The sequence below is a fragment of the Somniosus microcephalus genome, chromosome 16 (assembly GCF_052327205.1).
Source record: "Somniosus microcephalus isolate GS21.2 chromosome 16, FLI_Smic_1.0, whole genome shotgun sequence".
NCBI lineage: Eukaryota > Metazoa > Chordata > Chondrichthyes > Squaliformes > Somniosidae > Somniosus > Somniosus microcephalus.
The window spans coordinates 96,636,725-96,663,208 of record NC_141002.1 but is presented as its reverse complement, the minus strand read 5'-3'; the positions used below and the strand labels follow the sequence as shown (position 1 = coordinate 96,663,208).

General features: G+C 49.2%; 1 long non-coding RNA gene across 1 annotated transcript in view; it reads left to right on the top strand.

Annotated features, from left to right (window-relative positions):
- The window catches only part of LOC147106410 (uncharacterized), a 60,264-nt gene extending 34,420 nt beyond the window's left edge, over nucleotides 1-25,844 (top strand). Inside the window, exon 3 of the long non-coding RNA XR_015081451.1 lies at nucleotides 25,338-25,844. This is a non-coding gene — a long non-coding RNA (uncharacterized LOC147106410). The remainder of the gene's footprint in view (nucleotides 1-25,337) is intronic.
- Nucleotides 25,845-26,484: the final 640 nt, after the last annotated feature.

Genomic DNA, 26,484 nt, shown 5'->3' with positions numbered 1-26,484 from the left:
AAGTCTCTGGAGTGGGTACTGACGTAAGAAAACTACTAGGCACTTGGTCTAAGTATTAAACAAGGCTTTAATCAACTGTTTTACAACATGGAGATCTAGTTGTGTCCTTCACTAGTTCCTGTTAAAGAATGTCCTGAGCAAGCTGGGCCCATGCCCGAGTATTTATACTCTCCCTGGACAGTGCCACCAGCAGGCCGCCCAGTATCATTTCATAAGTCATTTCCACATGAATGACAAGATTCACGTCAGGTACTTGAACCCACGACCTTGTGGCTCAGAGGCAAGAGTGCTACCCACTGAGCCACGGCTGACACCTGCCCACCAACGACCACCTGACAGAGAGGTGAAATATCGCCCTGAAATCCTGCTGCCTCCGCGGGGCGGGTGCCCCAATAGCAGCTCTGCTGGCGTGGGTGCCCTCCCCTATTATTTAAATGGGTTTATGCCAGGGTTTGGGATGAGGGCAAAAAGTCCACCGACAGAGAAGTGGGTCTTTGCGGACCTTCTATCCTCTTAATCGGAATTCCTGGATATTTCACCGTTTTTTTTCACGTAGCAAACGGCTTTGGGTAAACGAGAGTCGACTGTATTTGCCCTATCAACAATAACAACAACAACTTGTATTTATATAGCGCCTTTAACGTAGCAAAATGTCCCAAGGCGCTTCACAGGAGCGTAAATCAGACAGAATTTGCCACCGATCCACATAAGGAGGCATTAGGGCAGATGACCAAAAGCTTGGTCAAAGAGGTAGGTTTTAAGAAGCGTCTTAAAGGAGGAGAGAGGTAGAAAGATGGAAAGGTTTAGTGAGTGAATTCCAGGGCTTAGGGTCGAGGCAACAGAAGGCACGGCCGCCAATGGTGGAGCGGTGAAAATCGGGGATGCGCAAGAGGCCGGAACTGGAGGAGCGCCGAGATCTCGGAGGGTTGTAGAGATGGAGGAGGTTACAGAGATAGGGAGGAGTGAGGCCATGGAGGGATTTGAAAATGAGGATTCGAATTTTAAAATCGAGGCATTGCCGGACCGGGAAGCCAATGTAGGGTCAGTGAGCACAGGGGATGATGGGTGTCATGAATCTTACCATTCATGTAGAAATGACTCATGAGATAACACTGGGCGGCCAGCTGGTGGCGCCGTCCAAGGAAAGTATAAATACTCGGGCGTAGGCCCAGCTTGCTCAGGATGTTTTTGTAACCAGGAACTAGTGATGTAACTAGAACTCATGGTTGTGAAACAGTTGATTAAAGCCTTGTTTTATACTCACACCAAGTGCTTAGTAGTTTTCTTACGTCAATGGGTGAACGGGACTTGGTGCAAGTTAGGACACAGGCAGCAGAGTCAGGACATCCCAAAGCGCTTCGAGTGCCAATGGATTCCTTCTGTAGCGCAGTTACTGTTGGCGAACTTGGCAGATTTGATCTGTTCAAAAAAAAAGACCTCTTTTGGAGAAAAAAACTGTAAAAAAAAACTGAGCAAATACAGCTGGTTTCAGTTACTCTTTTATTACCTCGCAGAGCCAACTCCCTATCTGATGGTCTTCTGCTATTTTGCGTCTGACCGTCGTATGTCTTTGCATCTCTGGAGGAGTTGTAGATCATTAGCGCCTGTAATGAATGTGTCCAATTTAACGCTGCATTATCTATCAAAGCACAGCAACAACATGGCCATGGTAACCAACCAAATCTGCATTTATTCATGAACTGAGATACTGAGATGTAATTACCGGTAATGGACTGGGCGTTAATTACCCTGCAGCGCTAAGCCAGGTTATCTGAGCCTAATTGCTTATTGAGTCCAGCATCAGTTTATTTTTATCTGAATGTTTCATTAAATCTGAGACGGCCGAATACAAGAGCAGAGGTTGGAAGTAAAGCAAATCTCGCCACAGATATGCTTTGGCTTGCCACACTTACCTGTCTGTCAAAAATCAGTCAGCTTATCATCCCGTTATCTGGTTGCGCTGAGTACAGCTTGCCCTGCAGAGTTCTTCTTCTTCTGCTTCTTCTTCTTAGGCAGTCCCTCGGAGCCGAGGATGACTTGCTTCCATATTAAAAATGAGTTCTCAGGTGACTGATGAGTCCAATGCGGGACCTACAGTCTCTGTCACAGGTGGGGCAGACGGTGGTTGAAGGGGCGGGTGGGTGGGGTGCTTGGGTTGACGTGTGCTCCTTCCGTTGCTTGTGCTTGGCTTCCACTTGCTCCCGGTGAAGAGACTCGAGGTGTTCGGTGCCTTCCCGGATGCTTCTCCTCCACTTTGTGCGGTCTTGGGCCCAGGGATTCCCAGGTGTCGGTGGGGAATGTTGCATTTTTTCAAGGAGGCTTTGCGGGTGTCCTTGGAACGTTTACTCTGCCCACCTGGGGCTTTCTTGCAGTGCTGGAGCTCCGAGTGGAGTGCTTGTTTTGGGAGTCTCGTATCGGGCATGCGGACGATGTGGCCTGTCCGTCGGAGCTGTACGAGCTGCAGAGTTAGGGCTAAGTGTGTACTATCATCTGTGGCTGCCTACAGAATGGAGGCAGAATGGAGATGATTGGGTAATTCCCCCGTCAAATCACTGCTGTAAATGACCACCTGTAATCTTGGTGATGAGCGCCAACCTTGAGATCTGGAGAATGGCCATCTCCGATTGAGAGGCAGTATAGTCGGGTATGATGCCAAGCGCCTAAAGTTGTGGATGTTTTCAGGGTTTATAAATGCCACCCACGTGTGTTAGCCATGGCTCAGTGGGCAGCACTCTCACCTCTGAACTCAGGAGGTTCAAGTCCCACTCCAGAGACTTGAGCACAAAATCCAGGCAGCACTGTCGGAGGTGCCGTCTTTCGGATGAGATGTTAAATCGAGGCCCCGTCTGCCCTCTCGGGTGGAGGAAAAAGATCCCGTGGCACTATTTTGAAGAAGAGCAGGGGAGTTCGCCCCAGTGTCCTGGCCAATATTTATCCCTCAGTGAACATCACTAAAAACAGATGATCTGGTGATGATTTCATTGGAGTTTGCGGGAGCTTGCTGTGTACAAATTGGCTGTTGGATTTCCTACATTACACCAGTGACTAGACTTAATTTGCTGTAAGGGGCTTTGGGTCATCCTGAGGTGATGAAAGTTTCTGTAGAAAGAACAAAAAGACTTGCATTTATATAGTGCCTTTCATGACCACTGAATGTCCCAAAGCACTACACCAGTAAAGACACGCCGATCCAGGCCGACGTGAACAACCTACCACCAAACCGTCTCAAATCTAAAAGGCCATTTTGGACCGTCGCTGAAGCTCTTCAGCGATTTCCCCTCAGCCTTGATGACCGATGGCGAAATGCTTGGAAGAGCTGCGATATACGGAATAGATTCCTTATAGAGGACCCCACAGTGCAACCTGAAGGAGCAAACCTTCCTCGCAAACCGTGAACAACCACCAACCGCCTCAGAACCGGTCATGGTAGATGCTGCCACCTTCTCCATAGATGGAAGATTAAAGCATCCTCATCAGGCGACTGTGGAGCTCCTGATCAGACCCTGGAGCACATCATTGAGCACTGCCCTGAGGAAACTCGCAGGCAGCCTACAAGATATCCACACCAGAAGCTTTGGCCTGGATATCTCAATTAGATATTGACATTTACAAAAGAAGAAGACAGACAATGAAGTACTTTTTGAAGCCCAGTCACTGTTGTAATGTAGGAAACACAGCAGCCTATTTGTGCACAGCAAGCTCCCACAAACAGCAAGGTGATAATGACCAGATAATCTGTTTTAGTGATGTTGATTGAGGGATAAATATTGGCCAGGATACCGGGGTGAACTCCACTGCTCTTCTTCGAAATAGTGCCGTGGGATCTTTTACATCTTGTCTGAAAGACGGCACCTCTGACAGTGCAGCACCCCCTCAGTACTGCACTGGGAGTGTCTGCCTGAAGTTTTGTGCTCAACTCCCTGGAGTGGGACTTGAATCCACAACCTTTCTGACTCAGAGGCGAGGGTGCTACCCACTTCTTCTCTTCTTAGGCAGTCCCTTGGAACCGAGGATGACTTGCTTCCACATTAAAAATGACCGATGAGTCCAATGAGTCTCTGTCACAGGTGGGGCAGATGGTGGTTGAAGGGGCGGGTGGGTGGGTGTTTGGGTTAACGTGCGCTCCTTCCGCCGTTTGCGCTTGGCTTCCGCTTCCGCTTGTTCCCGGCGAAGAGGCTCGAGGTGTTCAGCGCCTTCCCGGATGCTTCTCCTCCACTTTGTGCAGTCTTGGGCCAGGGATTCCCAGGTGTCGGTGGGGATGTTACACTTTTTCAAGGAGGCTTTGAGGATGTCCTTGAAGCGTTTCCTCTGCCCACCTGAGGCTCTCTTGCCGTGCCGGAGCTCCGAGTAGAGCGCTTGTTTTGGGAGTCTCGTATCGGGCATGCGGACAATGTGACCCGTCCATCGTAGCTGATTGAGCGTGGTCAAAGCTTCGATGCTGGGGATGGTGGCCTGAGCAAGTACACTGACATTAGTGCGCCTATCCTGCCAATGGATTTGCAGGATCTTGCGGAGGCAGCGTTGGTGGTACCTCTCCAGTGCTTTGAGGTGCCTGCTGTACATGGTCCATGTCTCTGAGGCATACAGCAGTGCGGGTATCACTGCTGCTCTGTAGACCATGAGCTTGGTGCCGGGTTTGAGGCCCTGGTCTTCAAACACTCTCTTCCTCAGGCAACCGAAGGCTGCACTGGCACACTGAAGGCGGTGTTTGACTTCGTCATCGACGTCTGCCCTTGTTGACAGTAGACTCCTGAGGTATGGAAAGTGGTCCATGGTACTGCACTGGGAGTGACTGCCTGAAGTTTTGTGCTCAACTCCCTGGAGTGGGACTTGATTCCTCAACCTTTCCTGACTCAGAGACGAGGGTGCTGCCCACTGGGCCACGGCTGACGCACAAGTCTTTCTTTCATATTGAAATGTGGGTCTGTGTCTCAATGCAAGGTGTGGCCCAGTCTGAGGAAACAGGAATCACCAGCAGTTGGCACACACCTGTATCCTGGAGCATGAGCTGGCCAGGAACTGTCTGCCTATCCCTAACCCGCAGACCTGACTCCAGTGTTGTGGTTTGGGTTGATGTCATCAACACATCTCCTGTACAAAAGGTGTTTCAGGGTGTTTTTTTATTTCACTTGTCTTCTGGAATTTTGACTGAGCCTGGTTTACAAAACCAGGTCCTTTGATTGCCGAACAGGATTATTTTGTTGGCAGTAGCCGGCTTTGTAATCAAGACTGGCTGCTCTCGTAAACAACCCGTATAAACGTTGCAATCTTTTGCTAGGCAGATGGGTCTGTAAATTATTGGCTTCAGTCGAGATTGTGTTGCTCACCAAATATGGTTTCAATCCCAAAGAGAACACAGCCAATTCTCATTCTCATCCTCGGGAGCCTACTATCACCAAGGGCAGACGCCGACGACGAAGTCCAACACCGCCTTAAGCGTGCCAGTGCAGATCTCATTGAAACTTATAAAATTCTAACAGGACTAGACAGACTAGATGCAGGAAGGCTGTTCCCGATGGCAGAGGAGTCCAGAACCAGGGGTCACAGTCTAAGGATAAGGGGTAAGCCATTTAGGACAGAGATGAGGAGGAATTTCTTCACCCAGAGAGTGGCGAACCTGTGGAATTCTCTCCCACAGAAGGCAGTTGAGGCCAATTCATTAAATAGATTCAAGAAGGAGTTGGATATATTTCTTCAGGTTAAAGGGATCAAGGGATATGGGGAGAAAGCAGGGACAGGGTACTGAGTTTGGATGATCAGCCATGATCTCATTGAATGGCGGAGCAGGCTTGAGGGGCCGAAAGGCCTACTCCTGCTCCTATCTTCTATGTTTCTATGTTTCTCTCAGACCCTATCCACGGTTTGAGAAAGGAGTTGTGGCCGCAGCTGCTATCGCAGAGTGTCTGTGTTCAATACTAGCTGATCTCCAGTGGGGTTGCTGACAGTGAGTCCGAGGAGGCACCTTCTGACTCCGAGCTGAGCCTCCGGCGCCCTATCCTCTCCATCGCAGAGTTTGCCTACCTCCACCTCCGTAACACTGCCCGCCTCAGCCCCTGCCTCAGCCCACCTGGCGCTGGGACCCTCAGCCATGCCTGTGTCTACACTACACTCAAGATTTCCAATGCTCCCCTGGCTGGCCTTCCATCCTCCACCCTCCCGAAACATTAGTTCATCCCAAAAACTGTGCTTCCCGTATCCTATCCTGCACAAAATCCCACTCGCCCACCATCTCTGTGCTCACCGACCTACACTGGCTCCCGGTCCACCAACACCTCAAATTTTAAAAACCTCATCCTCGTGTTTAACTCCCTCCATGGCCTCCTCGTTCCCAATCTCTGTAACTTCCTCCAATCCTCCAACCCTCTCCCAGTAATCTCCAACCTTCTGACTCTGGGCTTATACATTCGCGTATCCCTTTGATCCACCATTGGCGGCCGTGCCTTCAGCCACCGAGGCCCCAAGCTCGGGAATTCCCTCTCTAAACCCCTCTGCCTCTCCACCTCTCGCTCCTCCTTTAAGACCTGTAGTGTATGTAACCGTTCTACCTTTAAGAGAACTATTTTATGTAACCGTCCACCTTTAAGAGAACTATTTTAGGTGTGGCACTACTTTATCCTGGCTGCTGTATACTGTAATACCGACGGTGACCACACCGGTATATAAGTGCTGTGGCAGAATTTATTGGGCAGATTCGCCCTGACCTTCGAATAGTAAAGTCCTGTTAAAGTTACTCTTGTAGTCTGTGTATTACTTCGCTATACAACCCACAGACTTTACAGTGGCGACGAGTTCGATCTTACCCTGCGTGCAGCAATACGTCCGAAGCAGTTAACGAAGCGTCGAGAAGAGGCAACCGCCCTCGTCGTTTTGCTGAGAGAAAACTCGAGGCTGCAGAGCAAGAAGGAAGGAAGACTTCAAACAAGACGCCTTCCATCAGCAACAGGCACGGATTGTCCCTTCTGCCACGGTGGGGAGTGAGCCGATTAGCACGAGAAGCAAGTCGGCCACGGTGACTGTGAGTAAAGGGAAAATAGAAACAAATAAACGGAGGATAAGGGCGGTGCACTCGACCACGGTCGAGGGGGAAAGGAGCCGGACAGAAGTCGGGCCCAGAGGCGCTGAGACTGGGGCAGCGTGCAGCAGAAGCCGCGGTACAAGCGGGCTGGGGAGTGTCGTGAGACGACTAGACCGCGACGGCGAAAAAGGCCGGACAAATACCGCGACCACGAGGCGCTGCGACCGGGATCGTAAGGCGCGGGAAGATATAAACATAAATAAGCCACGGAGAACTCAGCCACAGCCGGGGAGGAAAGCACTGGACTGCGAGAAGCTGGGAGGCGCGATTGGGGTGAAAAAGGCCGGGCACCTACCGAGGCCGCGAGGCGCTGCGACCGGGATCATAAGGCGTGGAGGCAATAAATAAATAAATAACTAAATAACCCGCGAAGAATCAGCCGCAGCCGGAGAGGAAAGGACCGGACTGCGGGAGGTCTGGGAGAGGCGTTTAAAGCCGCTGAGGGAGAGCCGCGCGAGCGGGAGAGACAGAGCCCGAGAGAGAGCGAGCGAGAGCCGAGCGAGCGGGAGAGACAGAGCCCGAGAGAGAGCGAGCGAGAGCCGCGCGAGCGGGAGAGACAGAGCCCGAGAGAGAGACCGAGCAAGGTTCCGGCCAGCGGCTTGCAGCAGCTGCCGTGAAGGACCAGGAGCTGGATCTGTCCGACGCCAACTGGTTGTCCCCAGCGCCGGTTGCCCTGCCGAAAAGAAGAAGGGGGGGGGGGACAAGGAACGCGATCGGCTTTTTTAGCGCGCGCTTCAGAATAAACTGAAGCCGGCGCACAGGCTACAAACCCCGTAAACCAGCGGTCGTCGCCCGAGGGCAAAGCTTACCCCTCCCACCAGAGGAAGAAGACAAGCGCGGGAACCCGCCATTTTGGAAAAAAAGAAAAAGTTGAAAAGTTAAAGAGAAATCCTGTTGTTTCGCAGAAAGATAGTGAGAGATAGTGAAGATGCCTAAGCATGGTAACATCAACAACTTCGATGCCGAGGTGGAAGATTGGGCCACGTACGTAGAACGTATCGAGATATATTGTGAGGCCAATAAAATAGAAGATGATGATAAAGCTATAACCTTGCTAAACTCGATGGGCGCGAAGACATACGGGTTATTGAAGCATCTTCTATCACCAGCTAAACCGGCGGATCAGACCTTCGCTAATATTGTTGCTGTTCTGAAGGATCACTTGAACCCCACACGGCTGATGTTGGCGGAACGATTCAAATTTTATGCGAGAACGCAACGGAAAGAGGAAAGCAACGCGGAATACTTGGTCGAACTGCGTAGATTAGCGAAATACTGCCAGTTTGGAGGAAATCTGACAGAGGCATTGCGAGACAAGTTCGTGTGCGGGTTGTCGAAGGAAGGAACGCAAAAGCGACTGCTCGAAGAGAACGACCTTAAACTTGATAGGGCTGTCCTTATTGCAGCATCACACGAAGCCGCAGCGAAAGGAACTGCGGAAATGCAGCTAAAGGCAGCGGTACTCAGTGTGGATCAAATTACTTCGGGTACAACGAAATGTTATCGTTGTGGGAAGACAACACATGACCAGAACCAATGTTGGTTTAAAAACCAGGAATGTCGAAAATGTGGCAAACTGGGGCACATAGCTAAAGTATGCCGGTCAGGAAAGAAGACCAACAACCAAAAAAAGCCATCACCGGAAAAGTACAACAAAGTACACAAGGTGGCTGAGAAGAGTTCAGACGACCAGAATTCGGATTCAGACCCAAACGGCCAGGAACTGGGTAGTCTGAGAATTCACAATGTGAGTAAGGAAGCTGACCTACAAACTATCTGGGTCATGCTAAAAATAGCCGGAGTCCAAGTAAAAATGGAGTTGGACACTGGATCAGCCCTATCAGTCATAAATCGAAGGGATTACAACCGGCTATTCTCACATATACCCTTGAGAGATACCAAGTTCGTATTGCAGACATACATGGGGCATAAAGTATACCCCATGGGAAAGATAAGAGTCAAGGTGAGAGACAGGGGCAAAGAACACCCCGGAATGGACTTATACGTACTACCTGAGGGAGGACCACCACTTCTAGGACGGGAGTGGATCAAGAAAATAGACATGGAATGGCACTACCTAAAAGCAATAACGAGTGAGGACTCGGTGCAGACAATCAGCTCAGACTCTGAAACGGATGACGATAAGACCAGCCCAAGTATGAAAGACAAGGCTAAAATGGACTTGCTGACTGAGGTTGGAAAAACGAAGGCGTGCATAAAGGCTTATGCGCCAGAGGAGAACAAAGTTTCAGAACAGAATTCCACTGAACAACAACAACATAGTTTGACAGAGAATTCTGAGTCTGTCCAGTTTACAGACATATACATTACTGAGGAACACCGAGCTCAAACTCAACTTTATTTCAAATTACAACAGCAATTAGAACAATTGAGTCGCCATCTTGAGCAAGAGACAACAGCAATGAAAAAGTTCTTGGACACAGAGTGGGAGAATCTGGGAAGACAACAGAAGCAGCTGAGGGAGAAAATGGAGCAGGAGCACACAAACCGTCTGCGCGAGGAGGCCAAACGAATCAAAGCTGATTCGGTCTCTGAAGGTGCATGCTCTAATCTGGTGGAGCAAGATGTTCAGCAACTGAAGGCGCTGGTTAGCAGGTTGCAGGCAGAAAAAGCTGAGTTGGTCGACATGACTTCCGAGCTTCTACTGAAGTTGGGTGCAGCATCACCGGACGATTCATTAGTGGAAATTCGAATGATGGGGGCTGCGGATGATGGCGAAGTAGAAGCAGCAAAGGAGCCCCAGGACAAGGTTCTAAACAGCCCTGCAGCTAATGGAAAAGGGATGAGGACAGAAGAGTTAACAGTCAGCCAACTCCTCCAGGGCAAGGTTATAAACAGCCCTGTAGTTAATGGAAAAGGGATGATGGCAGAAGAGTTAACAGTCAGCCAACTCATTCATATGCTGAGGGATAAAACTCTAAAATGGGAAAAACTTAAATACGAGCCTCAATCTTCAAAGGGAAGGGAGCTCTCAAAAGTCATTGGAAGAGCTGAGGTGGCAACCCAGACTGAGAAGTCTGCAGCAGAACAGCCCTTGGATGCCAAAAGTACGCTGACGCACGGCAATGCAGAACAACAGAATACTGAAACAGCTACTTCAGTAGAGGGATTGAATAGTCCGATCAATCAATCTCCGAATGAAGTTGAAGTATTGAAATCACAAATGATGTCATTAGTAAAAGACTTGCAGGAAGCCCAGGAAAAGCGGGATGAAGCTGAACACATGAAGAAGTCTCTTCAGGAAAGATGTCAGGATTTGGAACAAAAGTTGGCTAACATCCAGCTGGGTAGGGAGGAAATAGAAGACCCTCCCGCTGGCTTAGCTCAGGACGACACCGAATATGACCATGACCTGTTGAGCGACACCGAATATTACGAGGACCTGTTCTGCCCAGCTTGTGATGAAAACTCCCAAAGTGCAGAAACCTTGATGAATCACAAAAAGTCTAAGGAACACCGGGAGATGGTGGCGCTGCTACGGGAGGAACTGTGCAGGCAGCTGGCAGCTGACAGTGGAGCCCAGAGAGTCTCCAAGAAGCAGAAAAGGAAAAGACGAAGCAGAAAATAATGACCATCTGAACCATTATCACCTCTACCAGACCACGCACGTGCTCCCTCCGAATGGAGCCAAATCAGTTGGAAGTAGAAAAACTTCCCAAGGAATCCAGTGGTTTTTAAAAGTCAGCAATGCTGGTTCAGGAGTGACGGAAGTTCAAGCTGTTAAGTTTAGGGAAGGACTATTGGATGAGTCACTCCAGCAACGTGAACCGACTACACCACCGGGAACTGCTACACCACGGAGGCGTTGTCCGGACTGAGTCAAGAAGCGCAGGAGACGCCTCCACCAAGACTGAATCTGTGAACTGTTTTCCGCAGAGACTGAATCTGTGAACTGTTTTCCGCAGAGACTATATCTGTGAATTGTTTTACATGAAGTTGAATACATGTATGTTTAATGGAGAACAAGTATGTTGTAAGCTAAAAAAGGAGGATTGTAGTGTATGTAACCGTTCTACCTTTAAGAGAACTATTTTATGTAACCGTCCACCTTTAAGAGAACTATTTTAGGTGTGGCACTACTTTATCCTGGCTGCTGTATACTGTAATACCGACGGTGACCACACCGGTATATAAGTGCTGTGGCAGAATTTATTGGACAGATTCGCCCTGACCTTCGAATAGTAAAGTCCTGTTAAAGTTACTCTTGTAGTCTGTGTATTACTTCGCTATACAACCCACAGACTTTACAAGACCCTCCTATAAACCCACCTCTTTCACCAAGCTTTTGGTCTCCCCTTTTAATCTCTGCTTTGGCTCAGCATCCATTTTGTTTCCTCACTCCTCTGTGAAGTGTCTTGCAACGTTTCTCTACATTAAAGAAGCTGAATGCAAGATATTGTGCTGCTCCCCCTGGCTGCAGCATCTAGAACTAAGAGTCACAGGGCTGGATTTTGTCAATGGGGATGTGATGGAGGCGGGACTCCCACTTTTTGGGTTGTAGTCCCGCCTCCATCGACTTGTGGCCAACCCAAGATATTTTCCCTTGATTGACCTTGTTAAGCCCACCCAGCGGGCTCAGCAGGCCAATTAAGGGACACCTGGTTACTGGCGACATCAGCGATTGACATTTCATCTGTCAAGAGCTTTTGACAGATGAAAAATCAGCGTTTGACAGCTCTGTGAAGCTGTCAAACACTGACAATCTGTCTTCTAACTTGAGTCCTTCCACTCAGACTCAGTTAGAGATCTCTCCAGACCAGAAAGCAGAATGCTGCAGCTTTTCACAGTTCAGTGGCCATTCTGCTTTCTGTGCCAGTGAACTGAGGGACTCCTGAGAACTGAAGGAAGGAAGCCTGCAGGAGAAGGTAAAGGTAAGTAGAACTTATTAAAACACTTTACACTTACCTCACACACTTACCTCTGCACACATGCACCCATCACTCACCTGCACAACGGACATCTCGACCCCTCCAACCCCTTCAGACCAACGGTCCACCTCGCTAATTTGACGTGGTTCGGAGCCATCGGGAAGCCCACACTTCAGGGCTAAAAATAGGGATTAGGCAAAAAACTGCCTGTTAACTACTTGTTAACAGGCAGTTAATTGGCACTAATCCCCTTCCCGCCTCGGGGAGGCGGCTCCCAGCACAGGTTGGATACCCGCCTCCTGGGACATTGGCGGGTTGGGGGCGGGATAGGTTCCTGCCCCCCGATTCTGCAATTTTCCCACCACTCCCGCCTCCAAACCCGCCTCCACGGGGCTTGGAAATTCGAGCCCATCGTCTCAGGATAAGGGGTCAGTCATTTAAGACTGAAAGGAGGAGAAATCTCTTCACTCAGAGGGTGGTGGATCTTTGTGGAATTCTTTAGCCCGGAGGGCTGTGGATGCGCAGTCGATGAGTATATTCAACTCTGAGATCGATAGATTTTTGGACACTTAAGGGACTCAAGGGATATGGAGATTGGGCAGGAAAGTGGAGTTGAGGTAAAAGATCAGCCATGATCGTATTGAATGGCGGAGCAGGCTCGAGGGGCCGAATGGCCGATTCCTGCTCCTATTTCTTATGTTCCTATAACAATAAGGAGGGCCGGTTTTAACCCAGCCTGCCCTATGGGAACGGGGTTGACGGATGGTTAAGATGGCGCACAGTGCTGGGGCAGCGGTGAAACCGGGCGGCAAGCAGAAGCGGAGCCAGTGGAGGCCCAGAGAAGTAAGTATATTTAGGGGGGAAAATTCAGTTGTTTGCGCCTCCCGTTAGCGCCTTAAGAGGGTGCCAATTGGGGCGCAAAGCAACTAGCGCCCGGGCGCGGCGCTGTTTGCGCCGCTCGTGAAATTAACTAGACATTTTGTGGCGGTGCTAAATACTACCACCACGATCTCCTGCGCCGGCAGATCGTGACATCAGTCAAGTGCGCAACGCCCCGGTAGCGCCCCGGACCGGATATTGAGTGGCGCCTCCTGCCTTACCGCCTGCCGCTAGCAACGACAGGTTGAGGGGAGCGTTATGCTGTCAGAAAGGGACTAGGGGAGCCCTATTTAAAGGCGACCGCTTCCTGCCTTTTTTTGTTGGTGACATTTCAGCACCACGCAAGAGAGAGAGAGAGAGAGAGACTTCTGGAGAGATCCAACGCAGTGTGAAGGAGTTTTGGGTACTGAGCAGCACTTTGCAGGTTTATTTTGATTTGCCCTTCCTTGCTTCGCCAGCGCTCTGAGGTAGCGCCTCGCTCCTCGGCCTTTGCGCCTTAAGACAGGTGTGAAGCGCCTGATTTAGCGCTCCAATCACCCCCAGGGGCGATAAAAGCCAAGTTTGCTGTCGGAGGCGATAATTAGCGCCAGGCGCTAAACTTTGCGCACGGCCGATAATGGCGCCCCAAACGGGGCGATACTGAATTTTTCCCCCTTAATGTTTATTTTCGGTTTCCTTGGGGCTTGGGAGGAGCAGGAGTCCTCCTCCAGGCCGCACAAACAAACCTTGGTCTTCCCCTGACCCCCCAGGCTTTCCATCCCCTTCCCCTGCCTGCCCCACCAGAACACCCCCCCTCCCCGCCGCCCCCACCTCACCCCCATCCCCACCCCGGAGGCCCATTCCCTGCCACCCAAAATCCCGCTCCCGCCCGCTGGCCCGGTGCCGATTCCCACCACACTCGGGCGGGACTCCGAAAGGAAGGACGCCCGGCTCATGCACAGTCCGAGGCAGCTGTCCTTTCCCCTCAGTCACCAGCGGTGTTAATCGAGGGATCATGGGTGTGGCTCAGTCGGTAGCACTCTTACTGCTGAGTCACAAAGTCGTGGGTTTGTAGTCCTCTGCTTGCATTTAACTCCAGTCCTATAACCCTCTGAGATCTCTGCGCTCCTCTAATTCCGGCTCTTGCGCAATCCCCTGATTTTAATCGCTCCATCATTGGCGGCCGTGCCTTCAGCCGCCTGGGCCCTAAGCTCTGGAATCCTCTCCGCCTCTCTCTCCTCTTTCAAGACGCTCCTTAAAACCGACCTCTTCGACCCAGCTTTTGGTCACCTGCCCTGATATCTCCTTACGTGGCTCAGGGTAAAATTTTGTTTTATTACGCTCCTGTGAAGCACCTTGGGACGTTTTACTATGTTAATGGCGCTGTGTAAATACAAGTTGTTGTTATTCAAGCTACAGTGTTTTCTCTTAAGAAAGTTTAGCATTTACCCTTTATCGCTTCCTTGCTGATTTCTGGATCACATTACATAATATCAAAATGTGCAACATCACACCATCTTATGAATATCTGCATCATTAAACCTGCCAGGAGTCAAAGAAAATCAATTAATTAAGCTAAGTGAAATTAATTTTCAAAAAAAAGACTTGCACTTATATAGCGCCTTTCACAACCTCAGGATGTCCCAAAGTGCTTTATAGCCAATGAAGTACTTTTTGAAGTGTAGTCACTGTTGTAATGTAGGAAATGCGGCAGCCATTTTGCACACAGCAAGCTCCCACAAACAGCAATGTGATAATGACCAGATAATCAGTTTTTTTGAGTACAACGCTGGTTTTACACCATTGAAGTCAATGCAGAGTGTAAAGCTAGAGTTCCACCCAAACCCATAGTGATGTTGGTTGAGGGATAAATATTGGCCAGGACACCGGGGACAGCTCCCCTGCTCTTCTTCGAAATAGTAGCTGTGGGATCTTTTACGTCCGCCTGAAAGAGCAGACGGGGCCTCGGTTTAATGTCTTATCCAAAAGATGGCACCTCCGACAGTGCAGCACTCCTCAGCACTGCACTGGGAGTGTCGGCCTGGATTTTTTGCTCAAGTGTCTGGAGTGGGACTTGAACCCACGACCTTTGTGACACACTGAGACCAAGGCCGACACCACAATCCACATAATCCCTGACCTTTCCTTCACTGCTATACCTGTGGTGCAGAATACCTCTGCATCAGGGCCTTCTTATTCTCCCAGAAGATGGTTCAATGAGGTGTGAAAAGGAGGCATGCCATTGACAAAGTCACCTCTCTTTAGGAAAGCAAATGGACTTGCCGGCCAGTGGCAGCTGGGGCCTGTGAGACACTTTAACCCCTCGCATGCTCCCTTTTCCTTGCAGTAAATGCACAATCATAGTCATACAATCAACCAAAATGCCCCTGCTGTATTTTAGAAAGCTGAGAGGAGGCATTAGGAGATAACTGCCCAAGTCAGTCAGTACTAAGTCTTCTGTACAAAAGAACATTTCCATTCTCTTCCCTGGTGCTTACATCAGTTTTCCATCAGACAACACCTCGATTTTAAAATTCTCATCCTTGTTTTCAAATCCCTCCATGACCTCGCACCCTCCCTATCTCTGTAACCTCCTCCAGCCCCACAACCCTCCGAGATCTCTGCGCTCCTTCAATTCTGGCCTCTTGCGCATCCCCGCCTTCCCTCGCTCCACCATTGGCGGCCGTGCCTTCAGCTGCTGAGGCCCCAAGCTCTGGAATTCCCTCCCTAAACCTGTCCGCCTCTCTACCTCTCTCTCCTCCTTTAAGATGCTCTTTAAAACCTACCTCTTTGACCAAGCTTTTGGTCACCTCTCCTAAAATCTCCTTGACATGAATCAGTCATTCATGAAAGAAAGACTTATGAAATAATGCTGAGCGGCCTGCGGGTGGCGCTGTCCAGGGAGAGTATAAATACTCGGGCACGGGCCCAGCTTGCGCAGGACATTCTTAACAGGAACTAGTGAAGGACACAACTAGTCCTCCATGTTGTAAAACAGTTGACTAAAGCTTTGTTTAACGCTTAGACCAAGTGCCTAGTAGTTTTCTTACGCCACTCCTTATGTTTGATAATCGCTACTGTGAAGCACCTTGGGGCATTTTCCTACGTTAAAGGTGCTATATAAATGCAAAATGTTGTCGCTGTTGGGCTATTTCTGATAACCTGACTGGCGATGTGGGGATCGTTTGTGTTTGGCTCTGCTTCTGTTCCCAATCTTCGACAGTGGAGGGTTGGAAGGTACTTTGAATTGTGGAAAAGAACCTTGGAGTGAGGAACGTATAAAGATTTCCATATCAATAACTGAAGTGAAATGGACGAGTGAGTGTATACAATGGCTAAAATGATCTGATAGTCCCTCAAATTGAATATCGATCTGGTTTAAAGTGAATGGAGAGAAACCGCAACGTGTGCTCAGTTCTGGCCTCCATATTATAAAAAAGAATATAGAGGCCCTGGTGAAACTGGGAGGTGATACCGATCAGGAAAGGTTTGAACAGGCTGAGGCTCTTTTCTCTAGAAAAGAGAAGGCTGAGGGGGTAACTTGATCGAGGTCTTTAAGATTATGAAAGGGTTTGATCGGGTAGACGCAGAGAAGATGTTTCCACTTGTGGGCGAGACCAGAACTAGGGGCAATAAATATAAGATAGTCACTAATAAATCCAATTTTCAGGAGAAACTTCTTTACCCAGAGAGTGGTGCGAAAGTCAGCTGTGGCTCAGTGGGAGGCACTCTCGTCTCTACATCAGAAGGTTGTGGGTTCAAGTCCCTCTCCAGAGACTTGACACTCCAGTGCACAGGAGAACGGTAGCATGGTGGTTATGTTACTGGACTATTAATCCAGAGGCCTGATATATTATAATGGCACGGACTCAATGGGCCGAATGGCCTCCTTCTGTGCTGTTATGACACTATGAGAATCATAGGGGAAGAAATTGGGTGCCTTTGCACCTCCTGTTATCACCTCCAGGGGGTGCCAACAGGGCGCTGCCGGCTTTGCGAGCAGACGCGGCACCAGTACGAATGCCCGCGAGATTGAGCTGGAGGTTTGCGGCGGCGGTAACCACTAGCGCCACAATCTCCTGCGCCCGGAGATCATGACGTCATCCGGGTGCGCAGCGCCCCGGCTCAGAAATTCACCCTCGCCCCCTGCCTGAGCGCCTGCCGTTAGCACCGATCGGTAGAGAATGCGGTTTGCTGTCGGAGGAGCGCTGGAACAGCGCTATATAAAGGGGTCAATTTCCTGGGGTTTTTTCCTGGCCGGTACGTGCTGGGCGACTTCCCTCCACATCCTCCTAAAGGCCTGTGGCAATGGCCTCCTGCCAGTGTCCGGGAAGAGCGCCACCCGCCGGCGTTCCACGACCGTGACCAGAGCCTCCAAGGCGTGGCCGCTGAACCGGCGCGCTCTCTCCCTGGGCCTCTGATCAGCCATGACTTCTTTGAGTGAAGGCTTGCAGCTCCTTGCAGACCCAGTTCACAAGCAGCAATGGTCAGAGTGATCATTGAGCAACATGATCAAACCTTCCCTTTAAGAACTGGAAGGCGCCAGTCTGTCTGAGAACTCTCTAATTGACAGCACTGGAACTTGATTAGCGCTCTGAAGGTAGCGCCCCACTCTGTGGCGTTAGCGCCCTAAGAGAAGTGAGTAGTGCTTGATTTAGTGCTCAACTTCCCTCTTGGGGCGCTAAAACTCAATTTCGCGTTCGCTGGCGCTAATTAGCGCCGGGCGTTAAAGTTAGTGCCCAGGTCACGTTAGCCCCCCAAAATGGCCGATTCCGAATTTTCCCCCCATCGATTCATAGAATGGTTACAGCACAGAAGGAGGCCATTCAGCCCATCGAGCCTGTGCCGGCTCTCTGCGAGAGCACTTCAGCTAGTCCCACTCCCCCGCCCTGTAGAGTGTGAAACTCGCTACCACAAGGAGTAGTTGAGGCGAATAGCAGAGATGCATTTAAGGGGAAGCTGGATAAACACATGAGGGAGAAAGGAATAGAAGGTTATGCTGATGGGGTGAGATGAAGAGGGGGTGGGAGGGAGGCTCGTGTGGAGCATAAACCCCGGCACGGAGCAGTTGGGCCGAATGGCCTGTTTCTGTGCTGTACGTTCTATGTAAGATGAATCCCCGTATCACAGAACGAGCTTTCAGGTATAATAGAGGAATGAGGGAAAATTTCTAGCGCCAGTAATTTTGACTAGCAATGATATGATGGGTCACTGCAATTTATTACCCGTCACACTGTAATACAATGCTCAGTGACATTCCTAGTAATGGTCAGTATGTTAGCGCTGGCATAACATCAGTTATTTTGACAATCACAGGATGAGTAATAGCTTGTGTTGAACCGAGAGATAAATACTTACTGAAATATGAAATGATTATCATCTAGTTTATGTTTACCGAGCCACTTTGAAGGATTCGCATCCCTTGACTTGGCATTCGGTGACATCATTGCGTGTGAATTATTAATGCTCACAGTCTGTGTTCCCTGTTCTCCGGCACTAAGTGGAATGACTTCATGTTATTTAATACGGCTCTGAGAAGACAGCAAATGAATGGGTTTTGTTGTTTCTATTTCCATTCTGTAATTTATCTCACTTTTCAGAAGTAATTATAAGTGCCTTTCCTTCATGTAATCTCTTATTAAGTGGCACCGGCTGCAATCTTGTAGGTCCCCAATGCCAGGAAGAAAGTACTCGTTGCTTTGAAAAGGTAAAGAAATTTCCCCAGCTGCCTCGTCTTTCACTCACCTCTGTTGCCCAACTACCCCGAGCTGCGAACTAAAACATACGTCAGTGTTTTTAAAAAACAAAAAGTCAACAAACCATTCCTATTTTAAGGAGATCGTAACTGTGAGGTGTTGCCTGCTGCATAGGGACCAACACAGTGACCATTGTAATAGGCCTGCTACATGATCTCGCTCCGCGGGTACATATACCCGCGGGCCCCGGCTTCACCTCACTCACAAACCCAAGGCGCTGATTCCTGAAGGCCAAGTTCCTGACCTTCTGCCACTTCCACCCATTCTGAGCTTCCAAGCTGGGTCTTCGCCTTCGGGCCTTTGCTTGCGTTGTCCGCACGTGGCCGCATTCGGGTCCTTTGCTACCGTTTGTTTGACGGAGCAAGGTAGGTCTTCCAATCGGGAAGGCCTGAGATTTTTCTTAATAATTGGGTGTTCCTGGTGGGGATTATACCAGCCCCTCCCGCCCGCCCATTTTGCCTGCATTCTGACTTTCTGACAGGGATCTTAATTGGTACGGGAAGCACTTACCTGTTGTGGACCACTGCGTGTCAATTAGTACATAAGACACAGACAGAATCATACAGCACAGAAGGAGGCCATTTGGCCCATCGTGCCTGTACCGGCTCTTTGAAAGAGCTCTCCAATTAGTTTCACTCCCCCCTGATTTTTCCTCATAGCCCCGTCATTTTTTCCCCTTCAAGTAATTTATCCAGTTCCCTTTTGAAAGTTACTATTAAATCTGCTTCCACCGCCCTTTCAGGCAGCGCATTCCAGATCACAACAACTTGCTGCGTAAAAAAAATTACCCTCATCTCCTCCTCTGGTTATTTTGCCAATTATCTTAAGTCTGTGTCCTCTGGTGACAAGCCCTCCTGCCACTGAAAATAATTTCTCCTTATTTATTCCCTCATGATTTTGAACACCTCTATAAAATCTCCTCTTAACCTCCTCTGCTCTAAAGAGAACAATCCCTGCTTCTCCAGTCAATCCACATAACTGAAGTCAATCATCCCTGATATCATTCTGGTCAATCTCCTCTGCACCCTCTCCAAGGTCCTTCCTAAAGTGTGGTGCCCAGAATTGGACACAATGCTGCAGCTGGGGCCGAATCATTGATTTGTAAAGGTTAAGCATAACTTCCTTGCTTGTTGCAATCTACATTGAGGTAGATTTTCCGTGAGGTTTCTCGTGATTTCCCACCTGCTTACGCCATCTCCCCTGGGTTTCCGCCCAGCTCCTGCTAACGTTATTCCAATGGCATTAAAGCTCCTTGTGGCACTATGGCAACCAGTCAACTCATGGGATGACGTGGCCTAAAACAGCCTGTGGAAGACAACCTGTTGGCAGCCCCCAAGAGAAATTTGTGAAGTTCTGAAGCACATCAGGCGGGTATGAAATGCACACTATCCAAATTCCAGTTGCCTTTATGCCCCATGACAGAACGTAGGCTCCTGTCTTGGGTGCGGATTAATTACTATTGTGTGAAAGGTCTCATTTACCGTGCTCAACTCAATTACATCTTTTACTCTGTGCGGGATGTCTTTTTGGAATGATAAATTTATGAGGAATAAAAGAAAAGGATAAAAAATGTAACCAAATTGCCATTTCACTATTTGGGCCATGATTTCTTGCAGCAATTTGACCATGTGTGGTGCCATGTGAGTTAAAAATTGGTCCCAGCCCGTTCTTGGCCAGCAGTGGGTGCACGTCCCAAAACATGCCCGTTTTGCCTGCATGGTTGTCGGTCTTCTTGTCTTCCGAGCCTAAGTCCTGGATCGGAGCGGGGGTTGGGGGATTTGGGGGGACGGGGGGGCTGGGTGGTGGTGGGATTTGGGGGCGATTGCAAACACCATGGAGTCAGAGGAGGCCGCTGAGGAATCCTGGGCAGAGCAGGCTCTGCAACCTGCCCCACTCACCGCAGACCGATTTCTGTGAGAGGACCGAAAACAGGCATCAGGCCCCTCGTTTAAATACATAGAAACATAGAAGATAGGAGCAGGAGTAGGCCATTTGGCCCCTTGAGCCTGCTCCGCCATTCAATGAGATCATGGCTGATCATCCAAATTCAGTACCCTGTCCCTGCCTTCTCTCCATATCCCTTGATCCCTTTAGCCTTAAGAAATATATCTAACTCCTACTTGAATATATTTAATGAATTGGCCTCTACTGCCTTCTGTGGTAGAGAATTCCACTGGTTCACCATTCTCTGGGTGAAGAAATTCCTCCTCATCTCTGTCCTAAATGGCTTACCCCTTATCCTTAGACTGTGACCCCTGGTTCTGGACTCCCCGACCATCGGGAACATCCTTCCTGCATCTAGTCTGTCTAGTCCTGTTAGAATTTTATAAGTTTCGATGAGATCCCCTCTCATTCTTCTAAACTCCAGCGAGTACAAGCCCAATTGACCCAATCTCTCCTCATACGTCATTCCTGCCATCCCAGGTATCAGCCTGGTGAATTTTCGCTGCACTCCTTCCATGGCAAGAACATCCTTCCTCAGATAAGGCGACCAAAACTGCACACAATACTCAAGGTGTGGTCTCACCAAGGCCCTGTACAACTGCAGCAAGATATCCTTGTTCCTGTACTCAAACCCTCTCGCTACGAAGACCAACATACCATTTGCCTTCTTAACCGCCTGCTGCACCTGCATGCTTACTTTCAGCGACTGGTGCACAAGGACGCCTAGGTCTCGTTGCACTTCCCCTTCTCCCAATCTATACGACAGGGACCGAAGGCCTGTTTTAGGCGGGTACCAGGAGACGCCTGAAAAAAATGGCCCGACACAACTCCGGATCTGACGCCTATCAGGCATCCTTGGGGCGCGGGTATTGCTGGTACCCGAAATTGGGTCTTGTTGCACCCAATTTACGCTGGTGACACAGGAACCACGAGGTCCAATTTCTACCAACCCCTGCGTCTCTAAATTTGGTGCATTTTATGAGGGACAGGGTACTGAATTTGGATGATCAGCCATGATCTCATTGAATGGCGGAGCAGGCTCGAGGGGCCGAATGGCCTACTCCTGCTCCTATCTTCTATGTTTCTATGTTAAATCGACGTGAAGTCCTGAAATCCCTCAGTGCCCGATGTCGCTGAAAGTAAATCCATTTCCCTTCTCTCTCTCTCTCTCTCTCTGGAGACAGGAGATTTTAAGAGAGAAAATGGACGGGGTGAGGTCAAAATCATTCCATATGTTAGTTGCGATCACGCTTATTTTTAATCAAGAGCTATAAAAGAATTCCGCGTATCGAAGTTTTGGCGAACAATTTTTTTCAGAATTCTGTTTCTAGGGTAACGTACATCCCCAATCCTCCTGAGTTGTCTCAACGGTGTTGTGTCAATGCCACCCTGCCCTCGATTCTGCAGTTACAGAAATAATCAGGCCTTGCAAAACATAGGTGAGGAGGTAAGTGGCTCTGAACGTCATCGAATTTCTTGAATCAAATAAGCAGGCAGATTCAAGCTTGAGCAGCAGCCCGTCAGGGAGCACAGGAGCTGCTCAGTAGATAGTTTCAATTACAATCCTGTTACAGTCTCCAGGTCCAATCTCCTTTAACGATGCTTTCTGTGATGACTAATTTGATGGGGTGGGAGTAGATTCTTCGACGTGCTCATCTATATCCTGTTATGTTTGTTTCAGCATCGATTCAGCCTTTGAAGTGGATTTTAAGAGGCAGCGTTTTTTTTTATCTTGCCTTACTTGGCCGGTCTTCATCTGCTACATTTCCCTCCACATTTGCTTTCCAATCTGAACTGAAAGATTCCCATTCGTAAAAGACAGAGTTTAGCCAACATCCGCTGGACTATCTGTGGCTAAAGTGAAGTGAAAAATGCTTACGCTAATGCCCAAGTAATCCAAAGCAATCCATTGTACAGGTGTTTACATGGCTTTTGTTTAGTACAACACAACATAAATACTGAAATATACAGGGCTCGACATTCAGGCGCTAAACAGCCTACTAAGCTCCCAACATTCCCGGCCGGAGATGCGCCGCCCGCCATATTGGGTAAGGCCGCCGCGCCGGTGGCAGCAGCTCACGTCGGGAACGTTTAAAGGCCAGAATAATTGGGTCGATTGGGCTTATACTCGCTGGAGTTTAGAAGAATGAGAGGGGATCTCATTGAAACTTATAAAATTCTAACAGGACTAGACAGACTGGATGCAGGAAGGATGTTCCCGATGGTCGGGGAGTCCAGAACCAGGGGTCACAGTCTAAGGATAAGGGGTAGGCCATTTACAACAGAGATGAGGAGGAATTTCTTCACCCAGAGAGTGGTGAACCTGTGGAATTCTTTACCACAGAAGGCAGTGGAGGCCAATTCATTAAATATATTCAAGAAGGAGTTGGATATATTTCTTAAGGCTAAAGGGATCAAGGGATATGGGGAGAAGGCAGGGACAGGGTACTGAATTTGGATGATCAGCCATGATCTCATTGAATGGCGGAGCAGGCTCGAGGGGCCGAATGGCCTACTCCTGCTCATATCTTCTATGTATCTATGTATCTATAATTTATTTAAATGAGGGTCCCACATGTCTTGCAGTCGCGGTTTTCAATTTTCGGACGCCCCAGCACTTCAGTCGCCCCTGAGCTGAACTCGCACAGCGCGTGTAGTGCTAGCCGGCAGGAAGGCCCGCTATACTTGCCTGAATGTGGAGCCGGGAGCAGCAGGGTTCCTCCTCCTGACCCCAAATTCAAAGAATGCGGCCCACTTCCCTCTCTCCCCCCCGGGCCATCGATCGCGCCGCCTCCCCACCCCCCGACTCACGGCCTGGTCCCCTCCCGCCGACTATCGATCGCCCCCCACCCGACCCCCAACCATGGCCCGATCGCCCTCCCCGAGGCCCGTGGCCCGATTGTCCCTCCTTCCTCACCTACCCGAGGGCCGCTGTGATGCCAGCAGTGGCCCGATCTTCAATCTGGATTCGCCGGCAGCTCCACACAGCTCGCCGTTTCCATGGAAACGAGGCCAAGGCCCAATATTGGAGGCACCTCGGGCCTCACTATTCAGATGCAGGGACTGTACCCTGCTCCCCCCACGCTCCCAAAAGTGGGCTTAAATGGCCACTAATTCATTGCCTGGATTCATTGTTCATCCATAAAGTAACTATGCTGCCCTACAATCTGAAGCGTTACATGTAGATATAACGTAGACCCCTTCTATTTTATTTTTATTCGCTTATGGGATCTGGGTGTTGCTGGCAAGGCCGGCATTTATTGCCCATCCCTAGTTGCCCTTGAGAAGGTGGCGGTGAGCCGCCTTCTTGAACCGCTGCAGTCCGTGTGGTGAAGGTGCTCCCACAGTGCTGTTAGGGAGGGAGTTCCAGGATTTTGACCCAGCAACGATGAAGGAACGGCCGATATATTTCTAAGTCAGGATGGTGTGTGACTTGGAGGGGAACTTGGAGGTGGTGGTGTTCCCATGCGCCTGCTGTCCTTGTCCTTCTAGGTGGAAGGGGTCGCGGGTTTGGGAGGTGCTGCCGAAGAAGCCTTGGCGAGTTGCTGCAGTGCACCTTGTAGATGGTACACATTGCAGCCACGGTGCGCCGGTGGTGGAGGGAGTGAATGTTTAAGGTGGTGGATGGGGTGCCAATCAAGCAGGCAACTTTGTCCTGGATGGTGTCGAGCTTCTTGAGTGTTGTTGGAGCTGCACTCATCCAGGCAAGTGGAGAGTATTCCACTTCACCACGACCCAAGTAAACTGATGCATGTGTTATGGAACAGAAGGACCTATGATTTGCAAAGCAATTACACAAGCACGATAATTACAGTTACTTTCTTACATGGCGATACCAATTATCTGGCTGATACTATTCTGTTGCTTGTTACTGGGATATGAATTTGTAATGAATGTTAAAATCAAGTCACAGAGTTCATAAAGAATTCAGTGGTGTAAATGGACCTCTTCAGGTGAATTGAATTTCAATGGCCTCAACAGCTGGGGCTCGGTGGGTAGCACTCTCGCCTCCTGAGTCAGAAGGTTGTGGGTTCAAGCCCCACTCCAGAGACTTGAGCACAAAAATCTAGGCTGACACTCCAGTGCAGTGCTGAGGGAGTGCTGCACTGTTGGCGGTGCCGTCTTTCAGATGAGACGTTAAACCGAGGCACCGTCTGCTCTCTCAGGTGGACGTAAAAGATCCCACGGCACTATTTAGAAGAAGAGCAGGGGAGGTTTTTCCCCAGTGTTCTGGCCAATATTTATCCCTCAATCAACATCACTAAAACAGATGATCTGGTCATTATCACATTGCTGTTTGTGGGAGCTTGCTGTGCGCAAATTGGCTGTCGCGTTTCCTACATTACAACAGCGCCTACACTTTGAATAGTACATCATTGGCTGTAAAGCGCTTTGGGACGTCCTGCGGTTGTGAAAGGCGCTATATAAATGCAAGTCTTTTTTTTTCTAAACGAGCTTTGGGAATGGAGGAGGTGAACTGCTTTTTTGGAACGAAGAAGAAATGATCACTGGGAAAAATACAGAGGGTGATTCTCCATCCACCTCCCGAATAGGCAGTAGAAATTGTCTGATCTTTGGCCATGCTTTGACCGGAAAGATCCGTGGGATTCTTGCAAAGGTCAATTGGCTTTGCTTTTTTTTGGTCTGTTTTCATCTTAGAAAATCTTTCTTGCTATACTTCGATTCACTTTCATCATTAAGATTGAGCTTGAAATGCCTCATGAAAGAAACCGCTCCCCCCACAGTGTTTTTGAGACGTTTATCTTCTATGAAGTGAACCTGTCATGGCCACTTACTGATCTCTGTTCCAAACAGGAAACACACATTGAAGGCTGGAAAGCTCCCGCTGGCTAAAAGTAAAACTGTGCAACTGACAGCTGGAGAATCGGAAGATGGAGGAACTCGTTGCATGCCCACTCATAGAATCATCGACTGGTACAGCACAGAAGGAGTCCATTCGGCCCATCGAGTCTGCGCCGGCTCTTTCGAAGAGCAATCCAGTCAGTCCCACTCCTCCGCTCTCTCCCCACATCCCTGCAAATTTTTTCTCCTTCAAGTATTTATCCGATTCCCTTTTGAAGGCTACTATTGAATCTGCGTCCACCGCCCTATCAGGCAGCGCATTGCAAATCCTAACTGTTATGAATCTTATGATCCATGAAGAAAGACTCATGAAATAACACTGGACAGCCAACTGGTGGCGCCGTCCAAGGTGTATAAATACTCGGGCGTGGGCCCAGCTTGCCCAGGACATTTTGTAAACAGGAACGAGTGAAAGATAACTAGACCTCCATGTTTTGAAACAAGTTGATTAAAGCCTTGCTTTATACTCGAACCAAGTGCGTAGTGAGTTTAATTATGTCACTAACCACTCGTTGCGTAAGAAAGTTTTTCCTCTGCTTCTTCTGCCAATCAACTTAATACCGCGTGGCGTTGTTGGCTTATCCACCGCCCCCTCCTCCTTTAAGTCGCTCTTTAAAACCTACCTCCTTGACCAAGCTTTGGGCCACCTGTCCTGATATCTCCTTACGTGGCTTGGTGTCAAATTGTGTCTGTTTAGGCTTCTGTGAAGGGCCTTGGGACGTTTTTACTACATTAAAGGTGCTATAGAAATACATGTTGTTGTGGTTGGCTGTTTGCCGGTGGTGAGCTATGTTCCAAACTCTAATGCGGTGTCAATCAACAGTTACTGACATTTCTGTTGTCGTAGAATGGTGCAGCCCAGAAGGAGGCCATTCGGCCCATTCTTTGAAAGAGCTCTCCAATTAGCCCCACTCCCCCTTCAAAGTTTCACCTTTCCAAGTGTATATCCAATTCCCTTTTGAAAGTTCTAAGGAGGTTTTTTTGTTTGCACAACACGAGCTCGCCAATTCAAAATGGCCACCAAAGGCCAGGCAGGTACTCGCTGGATCCCTTAAAGCTGTATTGCTGATTTTTGTTTTTGCTGCCATTCATATTTGCG